Source organism: Notechis scutatus, chromosome 5, assembly GCF_049901735.1.
Source record: "Notechis scutatus isolate UNSWTSFEM ecotype Mainland chromosome 5, rNotScu1.2, whole genome shotgun sequence".
Lineage (NCBI taxonomy): Eukaryota > Metazoa > Chordata > Lepidosauria > Squamata > Elapidae > Notechis > Notechis scutatus.
This window is the reverse complement of record NC_142013.1, coordinates 45,102,111-45,120,683: the sequence shown is the minus strand read 5'-3', so window position 1 is coordinate 45,120,683 and position 18,573 is coordinate 45,102,111. Positions and strand designations below refer to the sequence as shown.

At 38.4% G+C, this 18,573-nt stretch overlaps 1 protein-coding gene across 12 annotated transcripts in view; it reads left to right on the top strand.

Moving 5' to 3' along the window:
• ROBO2 (roundabout guidance receptor 2) overlaps positions 1 to 18,573 on the top strand; it is a 766,078-nt gene that overhangs the window by 425,907 nt on the left and 321,598 nt on the right. The gene's annotated exons all lie outside the window — the stretch shown is intronic.

Here is an 18,573-nt window from a genome sequence, read left to right as displayed (position 1 = left end):
CTTTTGTGAAAAATGTTTAACTTACTAAAATGAAAAGATTCTGAGAGACACAAGACAAAACTACTCTTTAATTAATGAACAAGGATGCAACAAGCAGTAACAAATGTGGATGGTTGTTTTAGTGTTTTGTTTCTTTCTATTTAGATTAACCTATCTCCAATACTAATAATATAATCAGAGTCCTAGACCAATATTTTGTTAACTAATTCATTGCTTCTTTTGGTGGTGATTTTCTTGGCCATGTTTATCTGTTTTCTATTTCTTTCACAGAAATCCAAAATTAATTTTGCAGTTGAAATATTGAGAAGCCCTAAAGATATGATGTTTTCCAAAATTTGTGAAAAATAATCTTGATTGGTGGATCTGTGTATTAGTCCTCTTATTTACTGCTATTAACAAGTGGTTTATCTCTCCCAAAGAGTGGCCTAATTCTACCATTTTCCCAATATACAAAGAAGGCAATAGATAAAATCCTGTCAAGTATCATCCAATTAATTTATTATTAGCAAACTCTTTACCATCTATATATCTATACCAGGGGTGGGCAAACTACGGCCCGCGGCCACATCCGGCCCGTTGGTCTTTTTAATCCGGCCCGCCGAAGATTGGTACAGAATTAAGGTTTGATGTGAATGATTGAATGATTGCATTCATTTGATTTTGACTTGTAATGACAGGCATTTCGACACCAGGTGGTGCATTAGGCGCAGTGACTTGATTTTGTGGAGATTTTGCAGTTTTTTATATGTATCGTATCTTGTGCTGACCCGGCCCGTCTGTCAAATTTTAAAAGTCAATGAGGCCCCCGAGCCAAAAAGTTTGCCCACCCCTGATCTATACCATAAATTATTATACTTAATGTATTTAGAAAATATTTTGGCTTCTGAACAAACAGGTTTTAGATCCAAGATAGTTCTTCCAGGATCAGTTCAATTTTTTACATTTAGCTGAAAAATACTCCACCCCTATAAAAGTTGCCCTTGATTGGTTAGAATTTAGCTTCATTTTCTTTTCTTTTTTTTTTTTCTTTTTTGAGGTTAAACTGAGACTGTACTGTCTCAGAGTTTGACTAAAAAAATCTTTTGAGGAGTATCTCATTCACATTATTAAATTTTTCTCATTGCTGAAGAGGCAAATTGATTCTAATCTGGTCTCTAGAAAAGCATTCTTCCTGAGAAAAGGATGTACCCTCTCACAAAGAAGATTCTTTTTATCTTGAGTCAAATTACCGCACAGTCTATTATAGAGAAGCAACCATTTAGTTTTCCTAGCATCAATAAGAAAGTGGTTTGACACTGCCTTCTTTCAGGATGGTAACGATGATCATCATTATTATTTAATAATGATGATCCTACAGATCTTGCATTTCTACACTTACCCAAATAATAACCAATAAAATAACATTAATTTATTTGTAATCAGAGACCAATCACTGTACACAATTTCAAATAAGAGAAAAAAAACCCCTCAATTTATAGTTACTGTATGGGAGCCTATATTTTCACATGTACTCATTAGTAATTCAGTTTAACTCATAGGAGACTACTTTAAAAGTTATCAATATATAATCATGTATATTTGCGTTTAATAATGTTGGGACCAAAAGCGGGGGAGGGAATGGACAAAGATGCATCCTATAATTATCTGTCATGTAGAATTTCTGAAACGTATCATCTGAAATGCAATTATTACTTAAAGGAAGATAGAGAAACATGGAATTTAAAAGATAAGGTATACTTTTGCTGTAAATCCAATGTTTAATGTCTAGCCAGAGGGTGGGATCCTTTGTTCAGTTTGAACATTTAAAATAGTAGATGAGATCACCAGTTTCAAATACTGTATATGTACAGCTTCTGTTCAACATGCACATTTGACCCCCAAGTGATGGAGTAAATGAAAGCTGTTATTTAAAGTAATGCAATCAATTCAAAAATATTGAGCTAATAAAATTATGCATCTTATTGAAAGATTTATGGCAACACATTGAGTTGCTACTAGGTTATTTGTGACAGGCAGATGCACAGTAACTTGATTAGAGGAGGCATTGTGATGACTTGTAACTACAAAAGAGAATAAAGCTTCAAAGCATTGTCATGGTCTATTCTGTAAAATGCATTCAGAAGATGATTTAAAGGCAGGCATATGGTCATTAAACACGAGTTTTCAGCTGCCTATCTAGATAATTAAAATTTAAAATATCAAAATAAAATAAGCAAAAAATATGTCATTTAACTTTTCCTTCACAATTCAGACTTGCAAATTCAGAAAGCAGAACTAAAATATTCTTATGCTTTAAATAGGAAATTGATTTTAAACATGCACAAAAAAACCGCTGACACAGTAAAATAATTGTTGCTAATGTAAGATCTGCATGCTATTGTTGGTTATTAGGTATTTTTCTTCTTTACCATGATTTACCAGCAATGACACAGTATAGCAGAAAATGTGCATTGCACCAATATCTGAGAAAATGCAGGACTAAGCCTACAATGGGATGGCCATGTCCTACGAGCAGTTCCCCACACTGTTGTCTGTGTCACCTTCTATTTTAATAGAAATTGCAAGTGCCTGCTTGGAAGGACGAAGCAAAGTTGGCAAGACACAGTACAAGCTGACATGAAAATTGCCTAGTTAGACCCAGATGCCATGTTTGATTGTGCAAGATGGCGTTAATCGACCCAAAAACTGGACCCTGCACCTGCAGGAATAACACTAGGAAGATGATGATGATTGTTTTGCTAGTGTTTTCAGTAATTCTGAAAAGTTCTATAAATCTCTCTCTCTTTCTCTCTTCTCTCTCTCCTCTCTCCCTCTCCTCCTCCCTCTTTCTTTCTTTCTTTCCCTTCCTTCCTTTCTTTCTCTTATGTAGAGTTGGATAGAGAGTATCCTATGTCATAGACTTTGCCTTTGTTGGTGTGTGCAGATAATTTTTGGAGTGCTATAGCTAGCAATTTCTTGAAAATAAACTGATTTGTTAATATAAAAGACAACATAGAGAAAAACCAATGGATTCTTATAACATTGTTAGTGAAATTGGGCAACATACTTCCTTTAGTTTCCTCTTTGTAACCTGACTACAGGTTACACAATCTGACTACATTCTGATTCCAGCTGAACAATTGCCAAGAATAATTTGAGATGAGAAAAATATGAATATTTTAAACATAAATCCTAATAAATCTAAAATACACATAAAAATACAAGTGAGAAGCATAGAGGATATTTTATTTCATTTCAGTGTTGTTTTGTTGTTTAGCTTTAACCATTGTGCTCATTCTTTCTCTGCTTACTGGGTTGCAAGTTAATGACTGCTAATATGAGTATGCAGGTTTAAGACTTCTCTGATTTGGTGCAGTTATTCTATTCCAAGTCATTCCTTTGATGCTTTTATTAAACAGAACATATCTTGGTTTTTGCTAGTTGGACTGGTATTGACACACTCCCAAATCTTTTGGGCCTGATAACCATGGTTAAAATCTAGAAAGGTTGCTGATTTATTTAAAAAGAACCAGTGGTATAGTAGTTGAGGTGTTGAACTAGGATTAGAATACTATTTCATTTCATTCATTCTTGGCCAGTTATAAAAATTTAAACAATCTAGGAATGAAATTTTGGGAGTGGAGAGGTAAAATTCTCCAAATGTGATGAATGTTTTTCTTTACTGATTAAAAAGTGCCTTGAGGTGGTTGAGGTGTTAGAATATAGCCTATTGGACTCAGGTTTTAGTCACCTCTCAATCATGGAAGATCGCTGGGTAAATTTGGGCAAATCGCATTGTCTCATCCCATTGTCTTACCTTACTTTAATGTGAAGAAAAAAAATAAGAGAAAGGAACATTGCATACATTGCCTTGAGTTCCTGAATAAAAGTTAGATGTAATTCTAATAAATAAAATTATAAAGCTTACTTCTGCTGATGGTGGAGGGTTGTCACTCTTTTTGTTTCTTTGTGGTGGAGGGAATCATCTATCAATTCAAGATAAATGGTGGCCTTCATCTGGGGAGAAATGGCAACATCCAGATCCTTAGGAACTATGGGGAATATGAAGAGGGAGATCATAGGAAGGTACATGGCATCTCTCACTAGGAAAGTATTCTGAATATTTCTGAAATGAAAACCATAGAGAAAAGATAGATAGATAGATAGATAGATAGATAGATAGATAGATAGATAGATAGATGGATGATAGAGCTTTATTGTTTCTTTTTTACTTTCATATTTCTGCTTTTGATTTCTTTATGTATAGCTAAGGCTGCAGATATAGATCTAGCTATATTCATTCATTCAATTAAATTCGGTAAAGCACATTCATGTAATTTATTTCCTGGGGGAAAAATATTATAATGCATGTAGACTGGGAGTGCAGTAATGGAATTGGTTTGCACATGAGAATGTTGCAATAGGTTACATACTAAATTTTCAGTCTTCTCCAAATATTTGATTTAGTGATTTTTTTTCACTATTACACAATAGACACAAATAGTCTCTTATTTTTAATTTACAGGGTTTATGAGCCATAAAATTAAATATTTAATAACAATTTTCTCACTGGCTTAAAAACTACATCATGTTTTGTATTTTTCTTTGCAAATATGATTTTCTTTGAAATTTTGTAGTTTTAACATGTAGCATATGATATAGTTATACAGTTTGTGGGCTTAGAGTTTATTAAAAACATGGTATAATAATTATTTATAGAATTAGGTTATTTCCATAGCAACCATGAGTCAAAATCTATTCTTATTCCTATTTCTATCTATTAAATGAAAAATCTGGTTACTTAGAACCTTCTTAATATTCCTGAAATCTGTTTCTTCAGTCTTTGTCTGATTAAGGTATGTTTTTCTTAGTATATGCTCGTAAGAGTAACAAGAATAAAAGAAATAGAGAGAGAGACTCTTGCTGCTAATTTCTCTTCCAACATAATCAAATCAGTATAGTCATCCAGCCAGGAGTCATAAGCATTAATAAGTCACTCTTGTTGATTAAGAGAAATTGATTTTCCTCCATCATGGATAAAGTGATCATAACAAATATTGTACCTACTGTTCACTTCCTTTCTTCTCTGCCAGCGTCCATTTGTTTGCTGGCCAACAAGTAAATGGAAAGAGAAGATGATGTGGTGTCATTAGTAGGGGTTTGTGACAGCTGCAGAATCAAGTGGCTCTATAGAATAGGGAAGAAGGTGATTGTGAAGGTCCCCTGCAGCAATTATATATGCTTGACAAGTATAGTGACAGCCTTAAAGTGGGAAACTGTAGGATGATAATTTATAATTGCAGCTAGTACTATGAGCTGCAATGTTGTGGCCCTCCTCTTGTTCCAGAACAAGAAAAGTGTCAAGGTGTTACTTCTTAGAACTGCATCAGCTGGTCTCTCATTTTAATTCAATTTAATGCAACATTTGTATAGGGAGTTGAAATTGTTATGAGGGTATTGGTTTATATTGCTGAACAAATCAATATTGTAGGATAAGTATAATTCAATGAGACCAATATCCCTGAAAATATACTGTTATGGCAGATGTTAGAAAAGCATATAATAACTACACGAATCAGCTATTCTAGAAGTTAAGTTTGATTTATTTTTTAAGATGTCAATGCACATGCTATTTCATATTGACTCTGAATGAATTATAAGAAAATCCAGTGCATGAGATTTAAGAGAGATATACAGAAAGAGAGGGGGGGAGGAAGGGGGGAGGGAGAAGGAGAAACAAAAGACCAATACTATAATAACATCCATTAGCTAACATCCCATGAAGGCCTTATTGAATATTTAAGCTTTTCTTTTCCTGCTGAAACCAGCGTGAAAGAAGTGATCCAGAGGTGTGAAGGCAAGCTGTTCTGCAAAGGGAAAATGCTACCAAGGAGACCCCTATATAAGAGGCCCCTATATACAAACTTTTTCTACAATCAGGCCTTCAATTGGCATTCTGTCACAGATCTTACTGGATGGGAGATCATCCTATATGAATAATTCCCGGATTCAAATCCCATGTATCTTTCTTGTGTTATAGCATGTCATAGCAGATTGAAATTTTCATTTCTAAGGTAACAGAAGGAGTTAGTGCTTATGTATAGAATAGAATAGAATAGAATAGAATAGAATAGAATAGAATAGAATTCTTTATTGGCCAAGTGTGATTGGATACACAAGGAATTTGTCTTGGTGCATATGCTCTCAGTGTACATGAATGAAAAGATACATTCTTCAAGAATCATAAGGTACAACACTTTTTAATAGTCATAGGGTACAGTAAGCAAACAAATCATACTATGAATACTATGTATAATGGAGCAGGCTGGATTATGGTGCTTTCCTTTTTGAACTAGCAGGGTTCCTTTGAACAGAAAGTGAAAAATGATTTAGGGAAATTATATCAAAGCTAATATGTTGCTATTTAGAAAAAAAATTAGGTTATCATATAAACAGATTAACAGAGTTGGAACGTACCTTGTAGGTCATCTAGTCCAACCCCCTGCCCAAGCAGGAGACCGTACACCATTTCTGACAAATGGCAGTCCAATCTCTTCTTGAAAGCTTTCAGTGATGAAGCACCCACAACTTCCAAGGGCAAACTGTTCTATTGGTTGATTGTTCTCACTGTCAGAAAATTTCTCCTTATTTTTAGGTTGAGTCTCTCCTTGATCAGTAAAAGAGCATTGATTTCCTTCTTTTCTCTTTTATTGTAACTCATTCCACAACATTAATATTGTTACTGACATAATAGAAACTTTGTTTAGGCAGATGTTTCATATCAGCAAGACCTTTTCATCATAATTGCTTATTCTATAGGACACTGCCTTCAGAGTTGTGTGTGTGTGTGTGTGTGTTAAATTTAGAATACATAGTTTTAGACAACAAAACATATCTAGAGATTAGTGACTGTGGCTTTAGTGTGACATTTGATTTAGCTCTGTGTAACAACACAACATTTTTTTTTGTGTTAATTTCTAATTCCTTTTATTGGTTTGAAATTTTTTTCTGCCTTTCTTTCTTTGATCATAATGATCAAAGATCTACACGTGGAACAAGAAGATCTGCTTGTAAGTTTCGACGTGGTTTCACTATTCACTCAAGTCCTGATAAAAGAAACTCTCGAAATCATCAAAAATAAATACCAACCAGCTAAACACCTCATGAAACTAACAAGAACACTGCTTAACCAACACATATTTCATATACAAAGGACAAAGATACAAGCAAATTGAAGGAGCCCCTATGGGATCACCACTGTCATCCGTCATTGCAAACCTGTTCATGGAAGAATTCGAATCCAGAGCCCTGGCTAATGCCACCCACAAACCCAAACTATGGTTAAGATACATCGATGACACATTTGTGATTTGGCCCCATGGACAAGAAAACCTAAACAATTTCCTAACACACCTAAACAGCACACACCCCAAAATCAAGTTCACCATGGAAACGGAAACAAACAAACAACTACCATTCCTAGATGTACTAATCTACAAAAAAACAGATGGCACACTAGGACACACCATATACCAGAAGAAAACACACACCAACCCCACCTCAACGCCCAATCCCACCACCACCCAGCACAGATAAACCCTGTGGCCAAAACAGTAATTGCTAGAACCAAACGCCTGGCAGACAAGACACACATAAAGACTGAACTATGCACCCTGACTAAAGTACTGACAGCCAATGGCTTCCACAAAAGCAAAATCACTGGCTTGATCCACAAAAACACACTGAGATATAATGGAGACCTAGAAGATGAACAGACCTATGGAACAGCTGTCCTGCCCTACATAAGAGGTACTACAGACAAAATCAGTAAGATACTACACAGGCATCACATCAAGACTGCCTTCAAAACAGACAGAAAAATAGCAGCCATCCTTAGAAACCCCAAAGATAAAATTGACCTGGAAAACCAAGGCATATATGAAGTCCCCTGTGCATCATGCCCGGCCACATACATTGGACAGACCAATAAAAGAATAAGTACCTGCATGGATGAACACAAAAATGCAGTAAAAAAGCTGGAACACACTTCCTCACTAGTCCAACACATGAAAGCCACAGGTCATAGCATCAACTTCAATGGCACCAAAACCCTAGCCACTATAGAAAATCCCAGCCACAGAATTATCAGAGAAGCCATAGAGATTGAAAAAAGACCTGAAAGCATGAATAGAAGAGATGATTCCACCAAACTGTCAATCATTTGGAAGCCTGCACTCACAAACAAACAAATATCCACACCACAAGCCAGGCAAACACCTGGGCACAAACAGATCCCCCCGATACCTCCAGCTCAAACACACCCCAACCAGGCACCCAGATGAAACCTAGCTTCCTAACAAATGATAGCCGTCCATTTACTTGGATCCAAGCTGCACTAAAAGCCTCCAATACAGGAACACAATGTTGCCAGCCAATCAAGACACACAAAAAAGCCACAAAACAGAAAGAGATTAGAAACACCAATCAAGCAGAACACAGCTAACTCCAAGACCAATAAACACAGACCAAGACTCCCAACCAATCAGGATGAAGAAAAAACCATTCTGGCACAGCAGTAGGCTAGCCCCAAATTTAAAACTGAAACAACTGTAAAAGTCTGACTCACAGACGAACACAATACAGAAGCCTGATGATGGCAGATGAGATTCTGCCGAAACGTTGCTACAACTTTAAAAGCACAACTATAATGACGTGGGAAAATACCCAAACAAAGCTGAATACCATACATGTAAGTATTATAGAACCTTCCCAGGATTTTAGTCTTTGCTGAGGTTCACTTTTTAAGAGTGATTTAGAGACACATATACACTTATTAATCATGTGGTTGATATCATACTTATTCGTTACTAAGATGCATTGACCAAGGTTATTCAACTAGAAGTTGCATTAAATCAAAGTAAAAGTATTGCCAAGTAGTAACATGAAAATCTTTCTTTTCAATTTAAACAGAAGCCACATTGTACAAAATGGATATTTAGCCAAGGAAATTTTATGTCTAAAATTACTCTATGGAAAAGTTCAGCTAAAGAATACTTTAGTCAGAAACTACATTGTTTGAAGTGGGAAAATACTCGTTAACATTTCAGTATGGAACCAGCCGTCATTAACCTGGAGGCAAAAAGGGTAAATTGGCTTCTAATTTCTGTGCTTCATTTTGATAAATGTAATAGTTTGGCTTATCATTTTACTATTTTTCAAAATTTAATTAATTAAAATTCACATGCTCTTTATCTTGTATTTCTTCTCACCATTTCAAAAGCAAAAGCAAGTGAATTCCCACATTTGCAAGAAACTAACTTTTAATAGCTTGAAACTGTCACAGCTGTATTATTTTGCTACATCTAATTGTAAACATTTTCAATCTACATTATACGATGTAGTCCTCATCTTACAGCAGTTCATTGAGTGACCATTCAAAGTTACAAGAGCACTGAAAAATATGACACAATCAGTGTTCGCGCTTATGACCATTGTAACATCCCCATAGTCTTGTGATCAAAATTCAGACACTTGCAGTTGACCCATATATATGATGGTTGTTGCAGTGTCCTGGGGTTATGTGATCACCTTTTGCAACCTTCTGACAAGCAAAGTCAATAGAGAAGCCAGATTCACTTAACAACAGTTTGAATAATTTAACAACTACAGTGATTCACTTAACAACAGTGGCAATAAAGATTGTAAACATGGCAAACTCTTTTAAATGTTTTACTTAGCAACAGAAATGTTGGCCTCACTTTTGGTTGTAAGTTGAGAACCACCTGTATTAAGTTTATGCACATTGAAAGTAAAGAAAAAATTCCATCTCTTTGGCTCTTTGATTTTTCTTTTCTGGTTACAAATGATCTCTTTGTAGGTAATGTGTCTCTATTGTATAAAAGAAGTGACCTTTCTAAAGATTAATTTCTGTGGATAAAATTATTACTTTTGAATGCATCATCCTACACATTCAGCTCTCAGGCATGTTCAGTCAAGACATAATCAATGTCTTAAGGTCATGTTATAGCTTTTCAATGACATTTACATGACACTTTTCTCAGTGGAAAATTTCAACTGATCAGACTTACTTCAATAGTTCATGCTGAGAAAGTTAATCTCATTTTTCTTCTCGAGAAAGCTTGGGTACTGGGAATATGGTGTGTAATGCTTTGGGTGTGTGTTTGTGTATGTGTCTATACACATACTGACAGTTGAGTGAGGAGGGATTAAATTGTGTCCTACAGATAGTTAAAGAATTGAGTATATAAAAAATATTGTTTATAGACAATTAAGTTTGAGTAGTACTCTCGCCAATCAAAGGCAATGCTGGAAATAAATTATATTAGCAGATTTAGGATTCTGTGTAGCAGCGGGGTGAGGGGCATGACTCAGCAGTTGAAGATACTGAGCTTGTCAACTGACATCCTTGGTCCAAGACCTGAGCAGCATGCAACAGGGTAAGCTCCCATTACTTGTCCTAGCTCCTGCCAACCTAGCAGTTCAAAAGCATGCAAATCTGAGCAGATAAATAGTTACCACATCAATGGGAAGGTAACAGCGCGTGCCTCTGCATATAGTCATGCTGCCCTCATGACCACAGAAGTATCTTTGGATAATGCTGGCTCACTCAGTTAAGAAATAGAGATGAGTATCACTCCCTAGAGTCAGACATGACTGGACATGGGAAACCTTTACCTAGCAGCTGAAAAATACACTGAAAATTGAGTAGAACAGGATCAAATTTGGAAGTAGAGGCTAGCAAAAAAAAAGGATAGATTTTATTACTGATTTATGGGCTTAAAGGTTGCTCCAATCCACTGACTGAGCAACATCAAGCTCCCCAACATAACAGGCATTATGACAAAGTATATAAGTATATGACATACCAGTAATGCTAACAATATCCATAATAACCAATATGTTATCCAGAGGAATAATCATAATAACCCAAACCCTTGATTTACTGAAACAACTAGGTTTTTACTATTAAAGACACAAAAAACAATTCAGAGTGTTTTGAAAATGAATTAGACCTGACTCATAGCCTCTGAATAAAACAAAAAACAAAAAACACAATCCTGAATAAATCTAACAAGTTATATTGCTTTGTCCCCAGTTCCAGCAGAATTGGGTCACATGTTCTTTTTGATAGGAAAGCTATGGTCATGTCAGTATGAGTGCTTATGTTTAGCCAGTGAGAAGGCTACAGAAGAAAACAATAATATAATATTAGACAGCAATCAAGGAATATTAAAGACTACAATAAGGCAAACAAGAAAGAAAGACCTTATTCCCCTTCTGCCAGTCGGAAATCCAGAGACATGATGGACAGATGCATATGAGGTTCTAACTAATTTATGAAGCTCTGAACCACCATTACTCTCACTTGACATGATCCTCTTATATCACCAGAGTTTTCTAAGGACAAGTGTATATTATCTTGCCTTGGAATGAAATACCTTATTCTGCTGAGAATGAGACCATCTTGAGGTTAAGGAGTATTTGTTTATAATAGGTGTTAACACCATCTCAAAGGAGTATACATTTCTTTTCAAAGTTCCTTTCAAAGTTTTAAAAATGGCAGTGAGAATGATTATCTTGCTCTGCACAATACAGGACAAAGTAAAGTATAATTTAAAACTAACAATTTAGTGATTAAAATAAATATGAAATGCTAAATAATTCTGTATTTCATACTCAGCCATATATATAAAGTAAAGCAGGGAAACATAATTGCTGAAAATTAGTTGTTTAGGGGGATTTAGTGGTGAAAAGATAAAATAAAATATACTGAGTTTTCATTTTTATATCCTGCTGGCCATCGGGCTCCTGAAGAATCCTAGTTCTGCAGAGTTTATGGTTCAAACAGGCAGTATGCCTCATTACCTTCACTTTCAAATTACTTGACTTTCCAGGATCTGAGCCAATTAACCTATGATTGTTTCCAGCTGTTGCATTTTCAACCACTGCTTGGCTGGCCTTTCCTGAAGTTGCCTGATCTGGGATTTGATCCTGTAATTTCTCACTTCTTTATTAATAATCCTCTAAAGGACACATGGGAATGCTTTTGTAATATAATCATCAGTTGAACTGTTGATTATTCAGTTGAGTCTTGCAAGATATTGTTTTCAAATGCACAATGAGACAATTGGAGCAATAAAACTTAAGAAAAATAGATGAAATAATTAAAATAGATGAGTAATGAATACAATACAATAAATAAAAATAGAGACTGTTAATAATGGGTGAATTTTAGCATATAATTATATTGCATGGAACTTCATCATGTTTAGAAGTGATTGCAAATGCTTATTAGAATCCACTTGTCCCAGATGGCTTTATTAAAGTGAAAGATTTCAGAAGATCACCTGGGAAACTGGATTGGCACTGTCAGCTTTCATAGCAACAGTCATATATCAGAAAAAGAAAAAAAATAAATTTTGCTTTAAAAATAAGTGAATTGCGTGGATTAAAAAATGATTAGCATTTCTTGATATGATCACTCTGTTATCACTAAAATATGAACAATCTCATTTTCTTATGTCTGATACCATATGAATACCATTGAATTTTTTTATTCCACAAAAATATATGCTCCTCAGTCATATACTTTTTTAAGTGTACATCATAAAATAAATTATAAAGAAAATATTCCTGGAAGAAAAAAAACTGTGGATTGAAAAGGATCTGCAAAAAGCAGAACCAACAACTGCAGTGAAGAATGAACAGCTCTTGGAAAAGGAGAGAATGGAAAATTGCCCACATGCACCTTGAACAGTTGCACCATCCAAGGCGATTGCAAGGCAGCAGTTCCCACTGGGTTTTGAGCACTGGGAGATGATTAAAATAACCATCTTGCTCATAAGCATAGTCAACACTAATTTTTTAAATTTTCTTTTCTAACCATATTCAAAAATTGTTTGTTTACTAACTATTGGAGACTTTTGGATCAACAAATCTGAAAACAGTGGATTACATTTCCTTCAATTTTTTTATGAAAGAAAACCATAAATTTAAGATTTAAAACAATTAAAATAAGCAGCAAAAATCTAAATAAGACTTTGATCGTTTAAAAGTATAAATAAATAGAGTAAAGATCCAGATAAATTTGGAATAAAATTTTGGGATTAATTATACAGGATCCTACTGTGGGAAATAGATTTTTGCAAAATAAATAATGAAAAGAAATTTTAAAAATATCACTCAAGAAACTAAAGATTTTATTTAAAGTAAAAAAAAAACCACCACACATACACCTGATTAATAGCTAATTGATGGTGTGTGTAAAATGATGCAAAATATTTTAACATTTAACATACTGAATGACACTTTTGAGAAGTGGCATCAAAATTAACATCAACAAATTAAATAGCAATATTTGACTCTATGGAAGTTGTATTTGACAAAATAGAGATTGGCATTGAAAATGGAACTCCAAATTACAAGTTTATGAAACACTATGAGACAGTTTATTGACACTAGGCCTGAAAAGATGATACTTACGTTAGGAGGTGTGCTATGGGATGAAGAGATAATTGGTTGTAAAATTGTGTATGTGTATGTGTGTGTAATATATATATAATTTTTTTTCGTAGATTTTCACGGGTACAGGTATGTATGTCTAGGTGTGTTCGGGTCTTTTCCCATGTAAGATTAAGAGTATCTTGGCAACATTTTGGCGAGGTCCCACTCGCCATCCTCAGGCTGGTGCTTTCGACTTCGTGCTACTGCAAGCAGTGTGTGATTGGAGCTGCCGTCTCTGTATAAATACTGGTGGTGGGGGCTGGTGTGCTGGGCTGGTTGGCTGCGCTGCTTCCTCTTGATTGGTTGATGGAGTTGATGTTGGTATAATGGGCTGTGTGATGGCCTTGTGAGTTTTGTTGTGGAGATATCCTGGATCTTGTGCTGTAATCTCCTGGGTCATTTGTTTTGTAGTGATTTTTTTCCATTAGCCTCTCATGTTTTAATGGCTTGGGTAATTGGTTGTGTGATGGGCTTGCGAGTTCTTTTGTTGTGGTATCCTGGGTCCTGCATTGTAATCTCCTGGGTTGTTTGTGTTTTGATCTCTTTTCCATTAGCCTCCTATGTAGTAATGGCTTGGCTTGGGTTGCTGTGGTATCCTTGGTCTTGTGCTGTGATATCCTGGGTCATTTGCTGTGTTGCAACTTCTTGAGTTCTTGTGGTATAATTTTCTGAGTTTTCTGATGTGATGTCCTGAGCGGGTGGCTGTAATGTAGCATTCTGGGTTTTAGTCTGGCTTTGAGTTTGGGGTCTGGGTCTGTATTCTTGGTGTGTGTCAGCTTGTTTGGTTTTGGGGTCAGGGGGTGTGACAGCTGGCGAAGCAGCCGTGGTCTGTTTTCTGGATGGTGGTTGTCCTTCGTTTATAGGATGGGCTAGGGCCTGGGTCTGATGAGGGGGATTGGCGGTGGTGTCCCGTGTTGTTTTGGGTCTGGTGTTGGTTTTCGTGGCTGGGACTCGTTAGTTGGTGAGGGCTAGCTTCCAGATGTCTGGTAGGTGGGAGGTATTGTCCCGTCTATTCATGTTATGGGGGTGTTTCTCTATCTCGATGGCTTCCCTGATTATTCTCTTGCTGGAGTGTTCAGTGTTGGATATTAATTTGGTTCCCTCGAAATTAATTTCATGTCCTGTGGCTTTAAGGTCCTGGAAGAGGGAGGAAGTATTTTCTTCTCTTCTGACTGCATTTTTGTGTTCTGCGATGCGTGCATTTATTCTCCTGTTGGTTTGTCCAATGTATGTGGCTGGGCAATTGTTGCATGGTATTTCATAAACTCCTTGGTTTTCTAGCTTGATCTTGTCCTTGGGGTTTCTTAGGATGTTGGCTATTTTTTGGTCAGTGCCGAAGGCTGTTGTGATATTGTGTTTGTGGAGAATTTTGCTGATTTTGTCTGTGGTGCCTTTGATGTAGGGGAGGAGTGTGATACCGTTGTCTTGTTCTGTGTCTTGGTTTTTGGGGGGTATCTCTTTTCGGATTAGATTGGTGATAGTGTTTCTTTGGAATCCGTTGGAAATTAATACGTTAGTGAGGGTGTGTAGTTCTGTTCTCAGGTGGTGATTGTCAGCTAGCCGTTTGGTTCTGGAGATGAGGGTCTTGGCTACGGAGTTGATCTGTGCATGGTGGTGATGGGATTGTGCATTTAGGTAGTGGTTGGTGTGTGTTTTTTTCCGGTAGATAGTATGTCCTAGGGAGCCATTGGTTTTTTTTGTAAATTAGTTTGTCCAGGAAGGGAAGTTGGTTGTTGGTTTCTGTTTCCATGATGAATTGTATTTTGGGGTGTAGGTTGTTAAGATGTGTGAGGAAGTTGTCCAGTTTTTCTTTCCCATGTGGCCAAATTACGAAAGTGTCATCTACATATCTGAGCCAGAGTTTGGGTTTGTGTTCGGATTTGTCTAGAGCGTTGGTTTCAAAGTGTTCCATGTATAGGTTAGCGATGACGGGTGAGAGGCGTGGTCCCATGGGTGCTCCTTCTATCTGTTTGTATCTTTGTCCATTGTGGATGAAGTATGTGTTGGTTAGGCAGTGGTTGGTCAGATTTAGGATGTGTTTGGGGGGGGTTGTATTTGTTTTGGATGGCTGTCAAGGCTTCTTTGATGGGTACTTGGGTAAAGAGGGATATGACATCGAAGCTCACGAGTAGGTCGCTGGGTTGTAGGTTTTGTTTCTTTATTGTTTCTATGAAGTGGAAGGAGTTTTGTACGTGTGAGGTGATGGATTCTGTGTAGGGCTGGAGTTGTTTGGTGAGAAATTTGGCAATTCTCCTGAGAGCCGTTCGGATCATCCAGAGAGTGGGAGGTGCTTCAGTCTACGTCGTTGATGGCTGAGCTCAATCACTGAGGAACGCTCGCCCTCCATCACGTGGCTCTCTTGCGTTCCCCAGTTTGCGCCAGCCGTCGTCAAGTTAGGCTGTGCATTTCTCACTCCTTGGCCGATCCAAGACTTGCTCTCAGGTTTGGAAATATTTATAGAGAAAAACAAGTTATTTTCCTTAGCCTTCTGGCGCAGGACTGGGGATTTAAGGGGAGCGCGTTTCTTTCGCCCCAGGGTTGTAGAACGGGCGACTTTCGCTTCGGCGCTAATTCCCCCAATTTGATCTCTTGCCTTCCGTTTCTCTTCGCTGCGCTTGCAGCAGCTTTACTGATCGCACTGATAAGTGCTGCTGGTATTCCCCCACCGCAACGCCGCCGCCCTAAGAAGGGGCGAAACTTACTGCTTGGCTTCCTCGGCCTCTTTTAAGGCCGGAGAAGTAAAAACTTCATTGCCCTGAGCAGCCCGGGACTTCAGCAACGTGGGCGATCGCCTCTAGGGCGCCACCACGTGGCGGGCGCCATCTTTAAAAAAATAAAATAAAAAGATTGAGGCCTCATAGCGCTGCGAAGTAACCGGCCCTAGCACAGGCCTCTCAGCCTGTAGGGCCTTTGCTAATTGGTACAATTTAGTAATTGTTGGCTTCCGCAGCAGGCTCAGGGCAAGTGATTGCAGCCTATCCCTCCCGGTTGTTGCCTGGGAGCTCCAGCTGCCAGAGGCCTCTTCCAGCCTCAGGCGTTTAATTCGGATAATTGGCAATCTTTCATTAATAGAGTAATAATAATAATATTAATAATTACAATTATAATAATTATAATAATAATAATATTAATAATAATCATATATTACTAATAATAATATTAGAACAAGAATATTAACAATAGTTCTAATTCTAATAGACATTGGAATATCTGCCTGTATGCAGGTCTAGATATTTCCTCATATATAGGTTTATATTTATACTCACATATAGATAGACCTGAGTGAGTTTATTCCTGTAATTTTTTTCTTATTGATATTGTACCTTAGCATTCCAAGTCTCATTGGATTGTTATCCTGCTTGTGCAGATAAGTATTAAGAATTATTTCAACATCTATATTACAGAATTTATACATCTAAATTCCAAAAGGGGTGTGGGCCAGCTGAAAGGACACCCGACCTTTGTTGTAGGTCGAACCTTGGCGAGCCAACCGCCTTTAACTGTATTACTGTCCTTTCTTGTACAATGGCAGATGACATTCCCACCAAAGGCCCTTCTTTGAAGGCCAAATCCAAATCCTACCACCTGCGCAAACAGGCTAAGGAAACTCCTAAGGAAACTCCTAAGGAAACACCTAAGGAGACCTCTAAGGCTTCTCAGAGAGACGCCCTACAACGTCACAGGGCTCTCGAGAGGGAATTTGACAGGCGGTCCAATGAGACACAACCGGTACTTCCAGCACCCTCCGCTCCTTCTACCTCCAGACCCCTCCCCTCCTCCAGATTGTTTTTCCGTCTCCAGGCGCAGCCCATCCCAGGGACACCAGGCTCCCGTCCCATCAACCAGACAGCCTCCTGAAGCTACTTTCACGCCCACGGCCGCTGGTCTTCGCCAGGAGGAGGCCCCTCATCCGAGATCCCTGCGCACATACAGGCATTGATGGAACGGGCCATTCGCCAGGGGATAGCAGAGGGCCTTCAACAGATGTCCAGGTCTACTCCCCCTCACTGGCGCCCGAACACGACCCACCATCAATGAGGTCCTCGCCAGATCAGACCCTACTCGTGGTCAGGTACCTTCTCAAGGAGGCAGTCCTCTCCCAGAAAGGGACCCGGAGGAGGATATAGAGTATCTAGACCAATTTGGGGGAAGAGGAAATGGAATGGGGTCTATGCAACAAGAGGAGCCCCTATCGGAGGTAGATCCTATGGAGGGGACATGTCCGAGGATGAGGGTCTCACCCGGACCAACCCACTGTTGCGGGCCTGTTCAAGCCCCACATGTTTAAATCCCTTTTATTCAAAGCCAGGAACATCTCTGGCCTGTCGGTGCAAACCTCCTCAGCTCTCCCCTCCCGGCAGAAGGTCAGGAGGACGCCATCTTTAGTCAACCCGTGGTGGAGGTGGAGGTAATCCCGGCTCCACCCCTATTTCATGACCTGGTCTCAAATCAACTGAATTCTACTAGGGCCCCTCCCGCCCCATCCAGCCTGGACAGGAGGTTCTTTAACCTCGAGTCGAGTTTCTGTGACTTACTCAACACCCCCGAGGTGGATGAGCCCATTGTTGGGTTGGCCTCCTCGTCCTCCCCCAGTGACCCCTAGAGGCTCTGAAACCCGAGGACAAGAGGTCCGAGCTCGCCCCAGAGAGCTCACCAAGCGGACTCCTGGGCCATTAGATCAGCCACTGCGGCTTCTTTCTTCACCAGATCCTCGATCCGGTGGCTTCGGCAACTGAAGCAACATGTTCCCCCTCCAACACAAGGGCTCACCAGGACATAGCAAAACTGACGGCCGCGGCGGAATTTTCCGCTGACGCCACCTTCCATGCGGTCAAATTCTCTGCCCGGCAATAACGTCCCATGTCACTGCTCGCCGCCTGCTCTGGCTTAAACACTGGCAGGCGGACGTTAAAAACAAAGTTAAGCTGGCTACTGCCCCCATAAAAGGGGACAAACTATTTGGCACGGCTCTGGACCCCTTGCTATCTGAAACCCGGAGCAAGAGAAAATTTCTCCCTCCTCTGTTTCGGAGGTCAGAGTCTAGAGGCCCCCAGCCATTTCGGAGAGGCT